A 19,059-nucleotide genomic window follows, 5' to 3' on the forward strand; every position below is an offset into this window, starting at 1 on the left:
TACCCTAATCTATATGAGGACATAACGGAGCCCTCTGACTGACCATCTCCCTGTGCCTAAGGATATTGCTAAAATTAAGCAATTTTGTGCTTTTACCCGAAATGTTTCAAAGAGATGCTGGCAACAAAATATTTAAATATTTCAATTGATATTGTTAACTATAATGTACAAATCTATACAAACTATGTTAGCCTGAAGTGTGCCAGAATGCCCATCACTCAGTAGACTGGAAATTGCATTTCTATCTGCTTGGATCCAAGATAGATGTGCTTTGTAGAAAGGCTGTAATGAGACATTGACGGTGGTCCCACAATTAGATCAGATTACAGGAAACACCCATTATTTACATTTATGTGGCCATTGACAATTTAAATCAATAAACCGAATTGATCTTGGTTCAAAGCATGTGATTTGCTTCTTTAATTAGCACTAAAGAACGTTAACGTTTCTAATTCCTGATACCTTGTTAAAGGCTGTCAATAAATGTGGTACTGTTCTCCAAAGACTCTAGAAACCCATTTGAAGGTGAGCCCAATGGTAAATAGCAATCACAGACAGGAGAAGTTGTAAATCATTGGACCAAATGAAACTAGATTGAATTTTACAAAAGTTTACGATGTTAACAGTCTGATGTTAGTGAAAAACTTAAAGGACTGCACCAGTCATCTTTGTACATCGTGAAGAGGCTTGCTAAAATTATCTTTAGATTTTGTTTGCTTTTCTGGACAACTGACGGTACTCCTAACATAATGATAGAACAACAAACTGCAAGGTCTTGTATCATTGATTTGGCTTGTTGCCCAGTGAAGTGGATGCCTCTATCATTTCTGATTCTGCGTTTTACAGTTGGAAGTAAAAGCTTAATTGTGATATCCTTCTCAATTTAATACTGCCCAGTTGAAGGAATTGCAGGAACTGTAAACCAATGTACGAAACAACAGGGAAAACAAATTGACATTCTTTGTATGTCCAACCAATTCTAATAAACTTGCTTAAGTGTCTGGGAGTTATCCAGAAATTGCATAGTGCTTTCTGTGGTAGCTCCTGTTTGCAGTTGTCCAGCACATAGACGAACTGGGTTGGCCAATGATGCAAAAAGCATATTTCACTGTATGTTTAAATATTTCAACATACCCGTGACAAATAAAGCTAATCTTTCAAATTTATCTTTAATCTCTGACTTAATACACCTAATTGCTCAGTCTCCATGGATTTATACGGCAATGAATTCCACAGATTTACCACCTTCTGCTGAAGAAATTCCACTCTCATCTCTATTCTAAAGGGGCATCCCTTTTTCGGTGGCTGTGTCCCTTTATTTTATTATTGAGGATGAAGTTTTGGGGTACTTGGAGACTAGTGATAAAGTAAGTCAAAGACAGCATGGTTTCTGTAAAGAGAAATCTTGCCTGACAAATCTGGTAGGAGTTCTTCGAGGAAATAACGAGTAGGGTGGATAAAGGAGAGGCAGTGGATATCATTTACTTGGACTTTCAAAAGGCATTTGATAAGGTGCTACACATGAGGCTGTTTAACAAGATAAAATACTATGGAGTTGCAGGATGGTAGTAAGTTACAGGATTTAATGAGTTTCAATTAGCAATGATAATGAAGGGCTTGCAGAAATAAAGCAAAGAAGATGTGGTGGTGTTTGTAGATGTAGCACATAATGTGTTCACTAATATGGAACAAAACCACATTAGTAAAAAACCAAAATTAATTAAAAAAATAAATGAATAGTAATCTACGATGCTGTTTCGCCACGTAAACCCATGCCATGAAGCTTGATTACTGCACCTTGTATGCTGTCCGAAAAATCCAAGCAAAAGAAGAGTGAGATTTTACAGTTGCAAGAAATATAAAACAAAATCAATAGTATTAAAAATATTCAACATATCTGGCAGCCTTTTGAAGAGTTAATACTTATCTCAGTGACCTTTATTCAGAACTTAAATACTGTGCACAATTTGTATGACTGAAACATTCCACCTCTGAAAGATGACAGGATGCCTGGAAGGCTTTTGCCTGTGTCACTGGTCTTGAGTAAAATTTCAGTAAATACACATTTCACTCATAAAAGGTAGTGTCTGAGAGGTCAGTTACATCAGAGGAAAAAAGATTATCCAAGGAAATTCACTTCACCTTCCCTCATTGAATATTATGATTTATGCCTTTCCCTCACTTCTTAAATGTTTGAATAGTTATAAACATAGTATCTGCAGCAGCCCGAACAAAGGTGAAGAAGTGTGTGGTTTTGTCAGGTCAAGGGATACTCTTTTCCATATTTCTGAGGAATACTGGAAGACCATGTTTTGCATCCTGACAGTGTGTAGAAGCAACTAAACCTTGCCTGAATGTTGACAGGATAAAACACTCAAAGGCAATTCACAGAATCATTAAAAAGGCATTAGCCTGAGACAGAAATATTGGGTCAGATTTTCAGAGGTAGTTTCTGAGAATATTTTTAAAGAGAAGAGGGCTATTGGCCTAGATACTGCAGATCGACTCTCAGATAGGAGGCAATAGCCTTCTTTCTTAATGTCTAAAGCATATTAGAGCATAGAACTGTACAGCACAGGAAAAGGCTGTTCAGCCAATTATGTCTTCACAATGCCAATGTAAACAAATACCCCCATCTGCACAATGCCAACGTAAACAAATACCCCCTGCATGCAGATGGTCCATGTCCCTCTATTCCTTGCCCATTCATGTGCCTGTCCAAATTCCTCCTAAATGTTATTATTGTATCTACTTCTCCCACCTCCCCAAGCAGCACTCTCTGTGTGAAAAACTACATGCCATGCAAATCTCCTTTAACTTCCCCCCCCCCCCTTAAATCTTTGCCCTAGCTCGTGTGATTATCAGGGAAGTAAGCCAGTAGCTGATGTTGAACAAAGCCATCAGTATTCCGTCAGTGAGGAATTTAATTTGTGTTTGATCAACTCCAAAGGATAATGAAATCTGTGTCAGTTATGCTGAGCGCCACCATAAAACCTTCATTCAGAGAAACTCAATTCATCACTTCCACACTTCTATCCATCTACTAATGTCAGAGAATACAACAATCTAAATAACTTATGGCTCCACATCTGAGTTATACATGTGAGCCTTGGGAGCATTTAGAACAATAGACGTTCATAAACTTTCCTGATTATTCTTCAAAAATTCCCATACTATATGGCATATTTTATAATGGCACTGGAGGCCATTTGACCCACTAACTTTATGCTAGCTCTTAGAACAATTCTATCAATCCATTACACCATTTATTTCTCAGTAATTTTACATGCATGCCCTCTGATTTTTCTTGCAGCTGCCAACATTGATCTACAATAGGAAATCAAACTACCTACCACTATGGTTTTTTGGGATATTGGATGAAACCGGAGCCTTTGGGGATAGCCTACATGAATATAGGGGGAACATGCAAACTCCACACAAATAGTAATTGAGGACAGAATCAAAACGGCATCACTGGAATATAAAGCATGTGCACTATTTATAGCATCACTGTGCTGCCATTTTAACCCAATCATACTCATAAACAGTAATTTTGCATGGAACGAAAGAATTCAGCATTAATGTGACTTATTGGTTGAGATTTGTCCTTGATACTAACCCAGTGACCTCATGCAATTATGTTCTCAGCAGGGTGTGGTGCAAAATTGACTTTATTCATCAGTGATTAAAAACAGTGTCATCCTGTGATTAAGTCAATTTTCAGAATATTTTCAGTGCCAAAATATTAACTACATATAAATTGCTTAGAGCCTTTGTATTCCACAGACCTAAAAACAAATTTACTATAAGGATGAGATTGACCCAAAAAATATGCCAAACCTTCCTTGTAAGATGATACTTTCTCCATCATTTCCCCTGGGAAATTGTTACTAAAACTGTAGAATAAAATTTCTGTCAAGTCCTAGTATATATTAAGATAACAGACGTTGTGAATACACAATTGTGTGAACTTAACCGCATAATGCGATAGCCATGCAAAGACATAAACCTACTTTAGAAGAGATATCTGTTAAGATTCCACACTTAGGATGTGTGCCTACAATTATGTCTATGGATGATGCCGTTATCGAAACCATAGAAAATGCGTGGAACTGAATGCAAATTACATACCTCTTTGCTGACCATGTATGCTGATCCTTTGCTCCAAAGGTTGCAAATCCCATGATGCATTTAAGTTTAATTCCAATTTAGTAATAAAAATAGTATAGTAAATATCTGACTGCTTTTTCTTGGACATTTGTAAACCTTATTAAAATTTGTTGTTAATGAAATACCTTCCAACATCTCATTGTATTTACGAACAAGAAGTTAGAAGTCAAATAGGTAGTCATCACTTGGTATCAGGCTTGAATTATTATTGGCTCTGTTAAATGGCATTCTCTTACAGTACATCAATATTACCACATTGGTGCCAGGTGTGTCATACGCTCAATGACCTCTTTATTAAGTGCCTCTTGTGTATGTTGTGATCTTTTGTTGCTGTAGCCCATACACTTCAAGGTTCGACATGTTGTGTGTTCAGAGGTGTCCTTCTTCACACCACTGTTGTAACGCATGGTTATTTCAGTTACTCTCGCCTTCCTGTCAGCTTGAACTGGTCTGGCCATTCTTCTCTGACCAGTGTCATTAACAAGGCTTTTTTTTGCCTTCAGAGGCACCACTCAGTGGATTTTTTTTTCAAGCCATTCTCTGTAAACTCTAGAGCAGGAGTTCTCAACCTTTTTATATGCCATGGACCCCTACTGTTAACCGAGTGGTCCATGAACCCAAGGCTGGGAACCCCTTTTCTGGAGACTGTTGTGCGTGGATTGTGCATCTGGGATAGTCAAACCACCCATTCTAGCACCAACAATCATTCCACAGTCAAAATTGCTTAGATCACATTTTTTCCCATTCTAATGTTTGGTCTGAAATATAACTGAACCTCTTGATCATGTCTGCATGCTTTTATGCATTGAGTTGCTGGCACATGAATGGCTGATTAGGTAGTTGTATCAGGTGTACTTAATAAAATGTCCACTGAGTATAGGACACAATATTAAATGCATTTCACATATATTAGTATTTAACCATTATTAGCTGTATTAGATATTTCATTGTGTGGCAGGCAGGAACTGCTATCCATCCAAAACATACAGTAGATGGTTCCAAATAGCACACTAATTATCTTTTGACTGCCTTTCATCAATTTTTACTTGTGCTTTGAAAGTTATATGTATTCTATCTCCACATAGTACCAGCTGGTGGTGTAGTGGCATCAGGGCTGGACCTCAGGGCGAGAGGTCCTGAGTTCAAATCCAGCCAGCTCCCGTTAAGAGCTGGTACTCACCTGGCAGAAGGCAATGGCAAGCCACTGCTGTAAATTGCCTAGTATGTGGCATGAAAGGAAATTGTCCGCTACCTGGAAATAATTCTGGATGCGACATACCTACTAGTATCATTAATGATAAGAGAAATTGCCGGCAATATAAACGAGACATCAAAACTGCACAAAGTTTTTCTGAGCTTGTAACACCAGCTTTCCAGTCATGCTTTCTCAGTGTTTTGTCATTTCTTTTCCCTCAGAAGCTCATCCAATTTTCTCAACAGTGAGAACTTGCTATGAACAGCGTTTAGAGTACATTGATAATCCAGTTCACCAGACGCCTTATGATGAGGATCATTTTCACCGGCACCACTTTAGCAACATGTAGATAAAGTGGGTCAAATGCTCTTTATAAAATACAATGATTAATTTCATTTCCTTTTGATTTTGTTGGAATAAAATTTAGATTTAGGCAGGAGAACAAACTATTTCTGTTTACTATGTAAGTTGCGAAGATGAAAATGACTCGTGTAATATTTTTCACATCTTATTGCAGTACTATTGAACAGCCAAAACATGTCTAAATTTTGTACAAATCAAGAATTACATCAGTTCAGAAAAAATTATAAAAATATGCTTGGTGTAAGTTAACAGGCTTTATAGAGCAGAAAGTAACAAACTGCTGCAAGAACTCAGCGGGTCAAGCAGTATCTACGGAGGCAGAGAAATTGATATTTTAGTTTGAGACCCTGAATTTTGACTGATAATGCAGAAAGAAAATAGCTGGTATATAGAAGTGACAGAGACAGCTGACAGTCAAATGGAGGCGGGTGGGGGAGAATAGTGGGAAGCGTAGAGACAGAGGCTGGTAGGTGATCGGTGGAATCTACCAGCTAAAGGTAGACGAAACCAGTGAATAGTAAAGGTGAAGCAAGAGAGAAGAAACCCAGACAGACAGGTGTGTGATAGGTAAAATGGAAGCATGTGAGGGAAGGTAATGAGCCTAATTAACAAGGGTTAGGGATGGGAAGTGTAGATAGGCATGACAAAGCAGCAGTGTGCTGGAAACCCAAGACAGATTTGTTTGGACTCCCACATGTCAGTTAGACTGTATTGTAGGTGGATGTTCAAGGCATTGTGTATGATAGAGCATGGAATCAGACAGACAATGAAGTGGTTATAGTAACGAGGGCATTGGGTAGTGCTGATAGAAATGGACAAATAATCGGGTGTTAGGATGGACGCAAAATTAGGTGGTGCTAGTAGAGTTAAATACACAGTGAAGCAGGAATAGTGAAGTCAGATCATTATCATGTGGCAAAGGACACAATTGTGTGGTGATGCATGTTAGGCATGTGATTGAATGGTGACAATGTATCAGGCATGTACTTAGATGGTGATGTGGAATCAATTGTTATTGGTTGAGTGGGAAAATGGATCACCCATGATGAAATGGTGGGGCAGGCTCGGTGGCCAAATTGCCTAATTCTGCTCCTGTATCTTCTGGTCTTATTTTCAAAGTAAATTTATTATCAGAATGCATACATGTCACCACATACAGCCCTAAGATTCTTTTCAGCGGTCATACTTAGCAAATATACAGAACAGTAACTGTAAACTGTAAACATCTGGAACTGTTAACTCTAAACAAACTGTGTAAATGCAGATATAAATAAATAGTAATAAACATTGAGCATGAAATAACAAGATAAAAGATTCCTTAAATGAGTGTAGTTTTCCCCTTTTATTCAAGAGCCTGATGGTTGAGGGGTAGTAACTGTGAGTCTTGAGGCTCTTGTACCTTCTACCTGATGGCAGCAGTGAGAAAAGAGCATGGCCTGAAGGGTTAGTATCATTGATGATGAATGCTGGTTTTCCATGGCAATGTATCATATAAATGTGCTCAAAGGTTGGGAGAGTTTTATCTGTGAGGTACTGAGCCGAATCCACTACCTTTTGTAGGATTTTCCACTCAAAGACATTGGTGTTCCCATACCAGGCTGAAGTGCAGCCAATCAGCACTCTTTCCACCACACATCTATAGAAGTTTGCCAAGGTTTCGATCACATACCAAACCTCCACAGACTCCTGAGGAACTAGAGGCACTATCATGCTTTCTTCGCAATAATATTTACTTGACAGGTCATCTGAGATAGTGACACCCAGGAATTTAAAGTTACTGACCCTCTCCACGTCTGAACCTCCATTGATTACTGGCTCATGGACCTCTGGTTTCCCTCTCCTGAAGTCTACAATCAGTTCCTTGGGCTTATTGACATTGAGTGAGAGGCTGCTGTCATAACACCACTCCGCCAAGTTTTCAGTCTCCCTCCTGTATGCTGATTCATCACCCACTGTGATACAGCCTGCAACAGTGGTGTTGTCAGCAAACTTGTATACGGTGTTGGAGCTGTACTGAGCCACACAGTCACAGGTGTAAAGTGAGTAGAGCAGGGGGCTAAGTACACATCCCTATGGTGCTCCTGTGCTGATGGAGATTGTGGAGGAGATATTTTTGCCAATCCCAACTGACTGCGGTCTACAAGTGTGGAAATCCAGGATGGATCAGTGGCCTGGATGCGACCCCATGGATCACACAGGATTGGTTCCCCTTAGCTAACATGGAAACTGTCCTTAATTGTCCTTTTAAGGTCTGCTTTGATGTGAATAGCCCATTCAATCCTTGTGTTTTAAATGTGCAACAGTACTTTTATCTTGGAATCTAGAAATATGTAGACAAAGGGTTTGATGAAAAACATGGAACATTGAAAAGCACTGCACAGGAACAGGCCCTTTCCTCCACAATGTTGTGGCAAGCAAAGCTAATGATGGCTATTTAAGCATTCCTTCTACCTACACATGGTGCATATCTCTCCATTCTTTGCATATTCATGTGCCTAAGAGCTTCTTAAATCCATTTGTCATATCTGCCTCCACTACCACCCCTAGGAGTGCATTCCACATGCTCACCATTCTCTGTGTAAAAGAACTTGCCCTGCAATTCTTTGAAGTTTCCCTCTCTCACCTTAAGAGCATACCATCTAGTATTAGATATTTTGACCCTGGAAAAAAGATACTGCTGACCTCGCTATCCGCACCCCTCAAAATTTTGTGAACTTCTGTCCAGTCTCCTCTCAGCCTTCACTGCTTCAGAGAAAACAACGCTAGTTTGTCATTATTTCCTTATAGCAGATGCCCTCCAATCCAGGTAGCATCCTGGTAAACTCTCCTATAATCTCTCCAAAACCCCAGGATCCTTCCTTTTATGTGATAAAAAGAAATAAATAATATTCAATTTAATTCAAGTTTAATTGTCATTGAACCATGCATGAATACCTATGAATACAGCCAAATGAAACAGCATTATGCCAGGGCCAAGGGGCAGAACACAGTACCAACAGTTACACATGGCACATACTTATAGCAAGCACTTATAAGATTCAGCCATGCAAAAAGAATAGTTCACACCCTGAGTCCATGAATGCAGATTTCATAAATATTATCTGTTTATGTATTACTGCCCACCTTTAATTCACCCAAGCATTGTGTTATGTGGAAGAATTCCTACCCGTTCACTACTGACATTATGTCTTTTTTGAATATTGCTACACCTACCCTTTATCCATTCTCTCTGGCAATTTTTGTTCATCTGCACTGTATATTTTTAAGTAGAGTGTTGGAAATTTTCCTTTTTGTACTCACCCATCCTAAAATGTGTCTAATTCCGTGCATACATAGCCCATTTGTTTCCCATACTGTTGCATGACGTTTGGTATTCTGATGAATCGATGAGCTAATTGCTCCAGTGGCAAATGCAGGGAAATGCAGGAGCAGCAGATGAGTGATGTAAATCATTCCATGCTAGTTCACAGCTGTAGCTTAGATGGTGATGGTGGGGTTGGAATCACAATCATGTGTCAATAATTATTTTGTAATACATATATTCAACCAGATGCTGTCATCAGGTTTCTGCAGAAAATAAAATAAATGCAAACATCTTTTAAAATTCTTCATGTTCTTACATTTCTTTATCTCTGGAACCTTCTTCATTTATACAATGAGCTCTGTACCACTTTCTCTCACCACTGGCTCTCTGACACTATATTCACAACTTTTTATACCTCTAGCCATCCATGACCAGAGTTTGGAATTCACATTCTAAATCCCTCCACTTATTACTAGATTCTTCTTTAAGTCCTTTATCAAGATTTTCATCTTTGACCTTTTATTACTTGCCTGCACTTGGTGTCATATTTTTTTCTGTGATGCACTTTGGTATTTTTCTGAATGTTTATATTATTTCCCTGTTTGCTGCGTCACTAACTTCAAGATACGTCGCTAAACCAAGAATGATTTCAAGAAATGAACACTTCAGGACGACGACACTGGCAGTAGTTATACTTGTGGGATTGGGTTTTGCTCCTTTATAAACTTAATAGCTCTGCTTTCTCCAAAAGGTGAGCTGAGCAGGATATATATTTAAGAGGGCTGATTGATAACTCCGTGGCCTAAGGTAGAAGGAGTCAATTTTAGAAAGCCTAGCACATTTATTTTTCAATATAGTCCCCTCCTACATTTACACACTTCGTCCGGCGGTTGTGGAGCATAAGTGAAGTTAATAACTCATCAGGGATGATCGATAAGTTCATGGCCTAAGGTAGAAGGAAATGTGTTATTAACGTCAAACTTTCTGCATAATCACTCAGAGTTGAACTGCATGTGCGTGTAACGAGAGCTGAATAACTCGTCTCCTTCTACCTTAGGCCACAAACTTATCAATCACCCCTGCTGTGGACCACGTTCTGGAGGTCCATGATCCCTATGCTCCATGACTGCTGGACTAATTGTGTAAATGTAGGAGGGGACTACGTTGAAAAATAAATGTGTTAGGTTTTCTAAAATTGACTCCTTCTACCTTAGGCTACAAACTTATCAATCACCCCTCATAAGTCCCTGCAAAGGTTTACATACCACAAGAAGTAAACACAGCTTAAATGTACAAACATTTGTACATTAAGCATATATGGTATAAACAATCAGAAAACACTGTAAATATATTTTTAATAATGTGGAAATTACACATATCAATTTTTTGTCTTTCTAAGTGTTAAAAAATAGGCTCGTGATAGGATGATATTGTTGGCCAAAGGCATTTTCTCCTGATCACTCTGAAGTCTTCATGTCGATAAAATGCTGAAATCCAGATTTTAATTACGTACACTTGAAATAACCTGTCATAGAACAGATTCGAAAGGAGAAAACACTGTAGAGGCTGCTTTGCGGTTGTGACCATCTGGAATAAAAATTGTTTTCCAAATTGTGGTGATATTGTTTGTTTACAACACACGAGGCTGTTTAATAGACTGACTCAACACCAGATCCTTGCAGAGTAATCCCCCTCTCCTTTATTTCTTTTAGACACACATCAGATTTCTTTTGCCATTTACCTAGCTAGAATTTTCTCCAGTCCTGCTGAGAGGTCTCTACCTGAAACATCAACTGTACTCTTTTCTGTAGATGCTTTTGTGTGTGTTGCAAGGATAACTTATAGTTGTCAATCGTTTACGTTGAGGGAGGAAACAGGATCACCCAGGAGAAACACACAATGTTAAGAGAAAGAACATGAAGACTTTATACAGAGAGCCCTGAAGGTTAGATTGGAACTTGGCATCCTGGAGCTATTAGACTGCAGCACTTAACCTGTGTTAATTACATGACGGGAATAAGCACTGTTAAAATTTTCTTGTAAGAGTAGATCACATTCTTTCTACCCATAGAGCCTCCTGTAAAGGATGAAATTAACTACAGCCACTTTTATCTTGGGAGTCTTGTAACTGAAAGACTTCTTCAGTCAGCACATGTACATTGGTTGAATGACCTACTCCTGTGAAGAAGGAACTCTGTCAGAAGTGGAGTTCAGTGTGTTAATTGCATAATATTAACATATTTGTGTGTTTAACATTGTCCATGTGTTTTATAGACTTTCTAAGACTAGCTAATAAAAGCAAAATTGAATCATGGCAAAGCTATAGTGTGATTGGAAAGTTTATTGGTGGGAGGGGTATCTGTCAAAAGTACCGTGACTTCATACCTGCTCTTCTAAGTGTTAATGTGAAAGGCTTTGCTCAAAAACAACTGGTGAGAGGTGACATGAATTTTGGATTAGAGTTTCTAAACTTTAGAATTTACTATTTGTGATCTACTACATGGTGATCTAACAGAAAGAAAGGTGCTGGTCATTCCACACTATCTTTATTCAACATTATATAAGAGGAAGCCACAAACTTTTAGAGACTGTTCTTCAGATATTGCCAACTGTGCAGGCTGAAAAGAACAATGAGAGCTAACTTGTTACGTGGGGTATACAGGAAGGATAACATATCCGAGCCCCTATGTTTCAAGACATTCAAGGCTTCATTGCATAAAGGGGAAGACATGCTCATCCTGCTGGGGAAGAATGTGTTGCTGAGTAGATCGAATGTCTGTCTTCTTCCAATGGAACCCAACACTACTCTTCATAACCGTAGGATCTTTCTATGACTCTGCTGCAGATATTTGCTGGATATTGAAGAATATGGTTCGCAAATGCTTTATTTGATTGAGGATTTGTTTGCTAGGGCTGGCAGTTGCACCAATTAATCTGTGAGGAGGACAGTGAGAAGGTGGGTGCTGTAGAAAAAGCCTGTGCTGCTCACACAATCAGCACAGGGAGTGGATATTTAAGAAGGCAAACATGATTACAGTCAGCTGAGATCCTTTGCTGTGCATAAAATTGTTGGATTTGTACTTATTTAAGCAAGTAGGGAGTATTGCGTCTGACACTTCAATTACATCCAGTAACTGGGGGAAGGCTTTTGGGAACCTCATGTACTACTGTAGCCATAGCATTTTCATAATTGATTCAATTTAAATTTCTGATTATTGGTGCTACCAGATGGAGAGTTTGCAGCTGAAGACCAAAGGTGGTTATATTCTTTCTTGGCAAAGATATCCTTTGCTGGCAGTTAAGTAGCACATCAGCCCAAACCTAATTGTTGTCCAGATCTTTATCAGAAGAATGTGAATGGAATTCAACTATACAGTCATTAGCAAATATTTTAGTCATGATGTTATGATGGAAAAATGGTCTTCAATGAAGATGTTGAAGTTGGTGGGTATCAGACACAGCCTTTGGGAACTCTTGTAGTTTAGTTCTGGGCCTAATATAAATGGACTCCAATAAAAAAACACACAGGACTCCAACGTTTCCAACAGTGGAGGGTTTTATTCATTCCCATTAATTCTAATTTTCTCTCCTAATGACAAAGAAGGGTCCCTCTCACCTTGTCTGTAGAATTCAACTGCCTGATACAGATTTGTTCAAAGGCAGTTAAGAGCACTGAAGCCAAGTGTTCAGGTGGAACTAAACTGAACTTCAGTGTATCATAAATAGCACAGCTGATGACACTTCCCATCAATTCACTGATGATTGAGAGTAGACTGATCCTGAGGGTGACAGGCATGATATTGTTGAAATATGAACTTCAGTGTCAGTGGACAAGGGACATATTTGGGCTATGCGGGTACATAAAACTGAAAGAGATTGGTATAGCTAGAAGATGAGTTCATGTGAGGAATGATATGCTGGGCTAGGTTTAAGAGGATAGAGTAGGGGGGTGTAGTTGAATATGCTTTTGCACTCACCTTTTCTAATATTGTTTGGCATTGCATGGAATCCTGCTGTTAATTTCTATGCCAGTCTCCACCTATATCTTAATTATGCCATAAATAAACCTGGTTCCCTTAAGACCATACAATCCACGAGCAGATTTAGCTCATTCAGTCATCGCTGATTTAAACCCACTCTCCTTCCTTCTCCCCATAATTTTTGACAACCTTACTTACCAAGAACCAGTCTACTCTGTTTTAAATAAAACAAAGAGGTTGTGGCCCCCACAGCTGTTGTGGTAATGAATTCCACAGAATACCACCCTCATCAAATTCCTCCTCAGCTCTTTTCTAAAGGGGTGTGTCATTTTATTCTGAGGCTGGGCCTTCTGTGCTAGACTCTTCCAGTATTGGAAACTTCCTCTCCATGTCCATTCTGTCCAAGCAGTTCAATATTTGGTAGGTTTCAACGAGATCCTCCCTCATTCTTCTAAACTGCAGCAAATATAGACCCAGGGCCATCAAGCTCTCCTCATATTTTAAACCTTTCATCTGTCAGATCATTATCATTAGCCTCCTCTGGGCGTCCACAGTGGTAGAACACCTTTCCTTAGATAAAGGATTCAAAACTGCTTGTAATACTCTCAAGTGCAGTCTCACCAATGTCTTATAAAGCCTCAGCAACACACCCTTGCTTTTATATTCTAGTCCTCTCATAATGCATCTGAATAACTCAAGATTCAAGTACTTTACTTTATTACTTTATTGTCGCCAAACAATTGATAGTAGAGCATACAATCATCACAGCAATATGTGATTCTGCGCTTTGCACTCCCTGGAGTACAAATCGATAGTAAATATAATAAAAAATTTAAATTATTAATCTTAAATAGAAAATAATAAAGGGAAAGTAAGGTAGTGCAAAAAAAAACTGAGAGTCAGGTCCAGATATTTGGAAGATACGGCCCAGACCCGGGTCAGGATCCGTTCAGCAGTCTTATCACAGTTGGAAAGAAGCTGTTCCCAAAACTGGCCATATGAATCTTCAAGCTCCTGTACCCTTTCCCGGAGGGAAGAGGGACAAAAAGTGTGTTGGCTGGGTGGGTCATGCCCTTGATTATCGTGGCAGCACTGCTCCAACAGCGTGCGGTGTAAAGTGAGTCCAAGGATGGAAGACTGGTTTGTGTGATGTACTGGGCTAGGTTCACAATCTTCTGCAGCTTCTTCCGGTCTTGGACAGGACAATTTCCATACTAGGTTGTGATGCACCCTAGAAGAATGCTTTCTACGGTGCATCTATAAAAAGTAGTGAGGGTTTTAGGGGACAGGCCAAATTTCTTCAGCTTTCTCAGGAAGTAAAGGCGCTGGTGGGCCTTCTTGGCAGTGGACTCTGCTTGGTTAGACCAAATCAGGTCATTTGTGATATTGACCATGAGGAACTTAAAGCTTTTGACCTGTTCCACCTGCGCACCACTGGTGTAGATGGGGTTGTGCGGTCCTCTACTCCTTCTGAAGTCAACAACCAATTCCTTCGTCTTGCTGACATTGAGGGATAGGTTATTGTCTTCGCACGACGCCACCAAGTTCTTAATTTCCTCTCTGTACTCAAACTGATCATTACCTGAGACATCGCTGAGATTACCCGAGATGAGGCATAATAAGCACACTTATCATCAAAAATATATAAATTATATAACCTTGAGATTTGTTTGCTTATTTGAATGTCTTCCTTACCACCAACCAACCTGCAAGTTATCCTGCTCTAGGACTCCCAAGTCCCTTTGTACCTCTAATTTCTGAATTCTTTCCCTTTTTAGAAAATAGCCTATTCTCCTATTCTGAACAATTGCTCCTGCAGAATCTGTGCTTCCTCAACTTTGCCTGCCATCCACCTATCTTTGTATCACCTGCAAAGTTGGCCACAAAGAAATCATCCAGGTCAGGGGTTCCCAACCTTTTTTATGCCATGGACTAAGGAGTCAGTGGATCCCAGGTTAGGAACCCCTCACCTAGGTCATTAACGTATAACATGAAAAGTAGCTGACCCTACCTGATCCCTGTGGAACACCACACTAGTCATTGGCAGCCAACCAGGGAAGATCCCCTTTGTTCCCACTCAATGCCTTCTGCCATCAGCAATCTTCTACCCATGCCAGTATCTTTCCTTTAATACCATGGTTAATAGTAATAGAAACAACATTCACTTCTGCTCCCTGACACTCTCAGATTTCTGGCATGCTGCTAGTGTCTTCTGCAGTGGACACTGACACAAAATACTTACTAAGTTCCTCTGCTATTTCTTTGTCCCTTCACTACCACTATCACACTGTAACATTGATAAAAGTCACTCCTCTGTCCCTAGACACCTTGCTCTTAAGTTTCATGGAGCTTTCAAATACTGGATTTTCCTGCTTATCTACCACCACTACTGATATTGCAAACTTCTCTCAAGTTAAACATTTGAAATGCAGAATTGGCTTCATCCTTTCTCACAAGCTCACTGCCGTCTTACTAACTTCAACCCCACTTCACATATATCCTTTCCATCTCAAAGGCTACTTACTTCTTCCTTCACAATATGACTAGCTTCCCTTGCTGCCTTATTCAATCTGCTACTAAAACTTTCAGGCAGACTTTTCCCGCTTGTATGTTTCCAAGGCTGGCTTGACTGTGCCTCCTTCGTTTAACATTGCTTCTGTTTCTCATGCCACACCTATTCAGACAGTATCACTTTGTTTGGTGACCAGAGCATGCCAAGTACCCCAAAATGACATATGAAAAGCAGTTATCCTCTTAGTCAAGTTACTTTACAATCTTCCTCCTGTCTCCATTATCTTTTACAACCCTACAGCCCTCTCAGTAATAAGCTCTCCTCTAGTACTGGCATTGCATCTTCCACAGCATTGGCGAGTATTTCTTCAACTGCTTAGTCATACGCTCCTGATTTCCTTTGCATATTTGTTTATATTTGCTTATTCACATAATTAGATTTATATATTTGATATATTTTACTTAATCCTTCCTTGAACCAGTACATTTTCATGCATCTTGGGAACCCTATTTAAGTTTTCATTCTTTGGTTTAGTGTACTTCTTTGTTTAATAATACATTTGTGAACTCCTCTATAGTCACTATGTAAATGAAAGTTGGTGTCATATAAGTAGCAGTTGGAAGCAAGACAGTGCTAGTCAATTGCATTTATCTGCACTACTCTGAAAGTACAATCTGTCAAAACTAGTGAGTGTTGTATAATCATATGTTTCTTCCATCAAGCTTTGAAGCAAATTTCCCCCTTCATGTCAGGAATTGTGGGGACTAAAGTTTATTTATTTGTTTATTTCCTGTAAAGAGTTTGTACGTTCTCCCTGTGACTGCAGGGGTTTCCTCCGGGTGCTCCAGTTTCCTCCCACAGACCAAAGACGTACTGGTTGAGAGGTTAATTGGTCATTGTAAATTGTCCCGTGATTAGGCTAGGATGAAATTGGGGGATTGCTGGGAAGCACAGCTCGAAGGGCTGGAAGGGCCGATTCCACATTGAATCTCAATAAATAAGGTACTAGGAAATGTGTGGCATCTCCCTCACAAGGCTTTCCCACCCTCACCATTTTAACTTGTCTGAATTCATCCATGGCCAGTCAACCAGAGAGGAGAATGGTCTATGTTCTATGTATGTTAAAATAGCATGCATGCCATTTTAACTATGGCCCACACTTGCTAATTGCAACAAGTATCTTGATCACTTCAGTAACTTAGAAAAATGTACATTGTTGGACAAGAGGGAAACAAGTTTACTAATGGCTGTACAAAAATACTTTGTCTCCTCTATTTTAGACCTCCTGGCCTTTCAGCTTGCTTACTTCCTTCTAATTCCTTACTTACCTTTCCACTGCACACTTGTCTTCATCCACTTTATACATTTTTGGTTGGAAGACACACACACACACACACACAAATATCTCAGTCAGTTTATTATGATTAAAATGAGAAGGAATGAAGTATTGAGGATTCATATTTGGCAATGTACGTATTTTTCCATTTGACTCTTTTAAGATTGGAGCATATACACTAAACATCAGGAGTTAGCTTTCAGAGGCAGATATGGAAATCAGTTCAACCTGCATCACTGCTGTAATGAAGTGCTGCCTTTCTGTATAACTTCAGAGAGAGTGTAAATGTGCCTAAATGCTTTAAGCATGTGTTTATTGCCAAATATTTTAGAATGCTTTCCTTTAATCTCATCCATGCAGTTGAATTGTTTTTAACATCCATCTTTTAGATAAATGCTGGATTTTATGGTGAAATTTTCAGAAGGTCTTAAGTAGGGTCAGTCCTGGCCATTAGTTTATTTAAATTTCTTATAAAAGATTAGGCTATCATTAATATTCAACACTTCTATTATGGACTTCATAATTTATATTTTATTATGTGATCAAGATTAAAATGAAGATCTATGAAACGTCATGCTATTTTGTTACAATATTTGCACTTTATGATATATTTTGATATTTTATAAAAATTTGGATCATGATTAGTATAACAATGGTTGAATAATTATGTTTCTTTAAAGTTTACCTCCTGTAGTTTTATAATTTTATATTTGTTTTATCTCTTACTTTGCAAAGTAAAATAATGCCATCTGAAAGTCTCATTGTACCATCCCGGCAGAAATAATAATAAAAATGCCCAGCAGAGTGTTGACCATTGAATGAAACAATAGCAGTTGTATTGCCTTATCATACTTATACAGTATATTTTGTTAAGTGCTGAAGTTGATGTTGCAATGATGCAGCCTGGTGGCAGAGACACTGATAGCTGCATGAAACTGTTGCATTTGGAGATACGCTTTTGACATCGTCTGTCGGCCTGAGGCTGTCCGCTTTGTGTCTGCTTTAATTGAAAATTAATAGTTAGGGGGTTGCCATGGAAATGATACCATTGCTTGCAGACAGCAACCCCAGCTTTTTTGCAAAGCAGACACTAGTGGTATTGTTTGTCCTTTTTGACCTCAGAAGGTCAAAAGCCTGTAGGAGGAAAAGAAGTACAAATATTCTAGTTCGGGCGAAGAAAGGAAGAGGAAAATTGTGCATTTAAATTGAAATGATATTTTAATAATAAAGAGGTAGGCAAAAGCAAAAGTTTTCAATGGAAAAATGGTTGAATATTTTTTTCATTTTACCCAGGTAATTAACTATTATCAGAGTGAGACGGTGTTATACTCTACCATATAGCAGTACAGCACATTATCATCGGACTTATTGTAAACAGATTTGTGTTAGAATTTCATTTGACTGAGATGATAATAGATGATCATTCCTCTTCATCCACCACCCCCACCTTGATGTGGAACACAGTGTCATTGTATTTATTATTCACAATTATTCACAAATATATGCATGAAAAATATTAAATGAGATAATACAGAAAAGGAAGTGATATTTTTGTAAGATGTGGAGGGAGGAGAGAAAGTGTGTAACAGTAGAATCAAAATGCCTGATTCCATATAAGTAGGAACAATAAATCCATTAAGAAAATCTGGCTGGTAGTAACCTTATTACTTGAAGCTTTCATTTTCCTGTAACAGCAGAGTTTTGTTTTAATTGTTTTCTTTATCCTTTTCAAGTTAAGTTCTGAATAATTTTAGGAACTTGTCAAAGCCCGACTCTCAAAGAGTTGAACAGGAAAATATCTAAAGGTACAAAATAGTCAGCTGCTTGCGAGACAAGTTTGTTTTCGAGGATGGGGCTTGGTGTGTTCTGAGAGGCACTAGGTGCTGCTCAAAATTGTTGCAATTACTTACTCAAAATGTATGCTTTATGGGTTATTAAGAGGCAGTTACTTTTTTAAGTAGTCCTTCAGATATCTTACCCTCTTTACCTAGAGTTTGGTGAAAATACAAAGTGTAGGCAGATGTTACTCATCTGTGGCTACTACTAAAAAACAGTAGCAGAAAACTTTCTGGCTGAAGATCATTTAGAAAAATTTACTGTGTAGTAACACTTAAAAGGTGCTTCATTTAAAACCCGTAGGTAATGTGCTATTAAAAGCCTGTTCACTCATGCCTGTGCACAGCTTGAAGCTGTGAGTTC

General features: G+C 38.8%; 1 protein-coding gene across 10 annotated transcripts in view; it reads left to right on the top strand.

Annotated features, from left to right (window-relative positions):
• The window catches only part of foxp2 (forkhead box P2), a 739,530-nt gene that overhangs the window by 343,683 nt on the left and 376,788 nt on the right, over nt 1–19,059 (top strand). The gene's annotated exons all lie outside the window — the stretch shown is intronic.

Source organism: Hemitrygon akajei, chromosome 10 (genome assembly GCF_048418815.1).
Source record: "Hemitrygon akajei chromosome 10, sHemAka1.3, whole genome shotgun sequence".
NCBI classification, from domain to species: Eukaryota; Metazoa; Chordata; class Chondrichthyes; order Myliobatiformes; family Dasyatidae; genus Hemitrygon; species Hemitrygon akajei.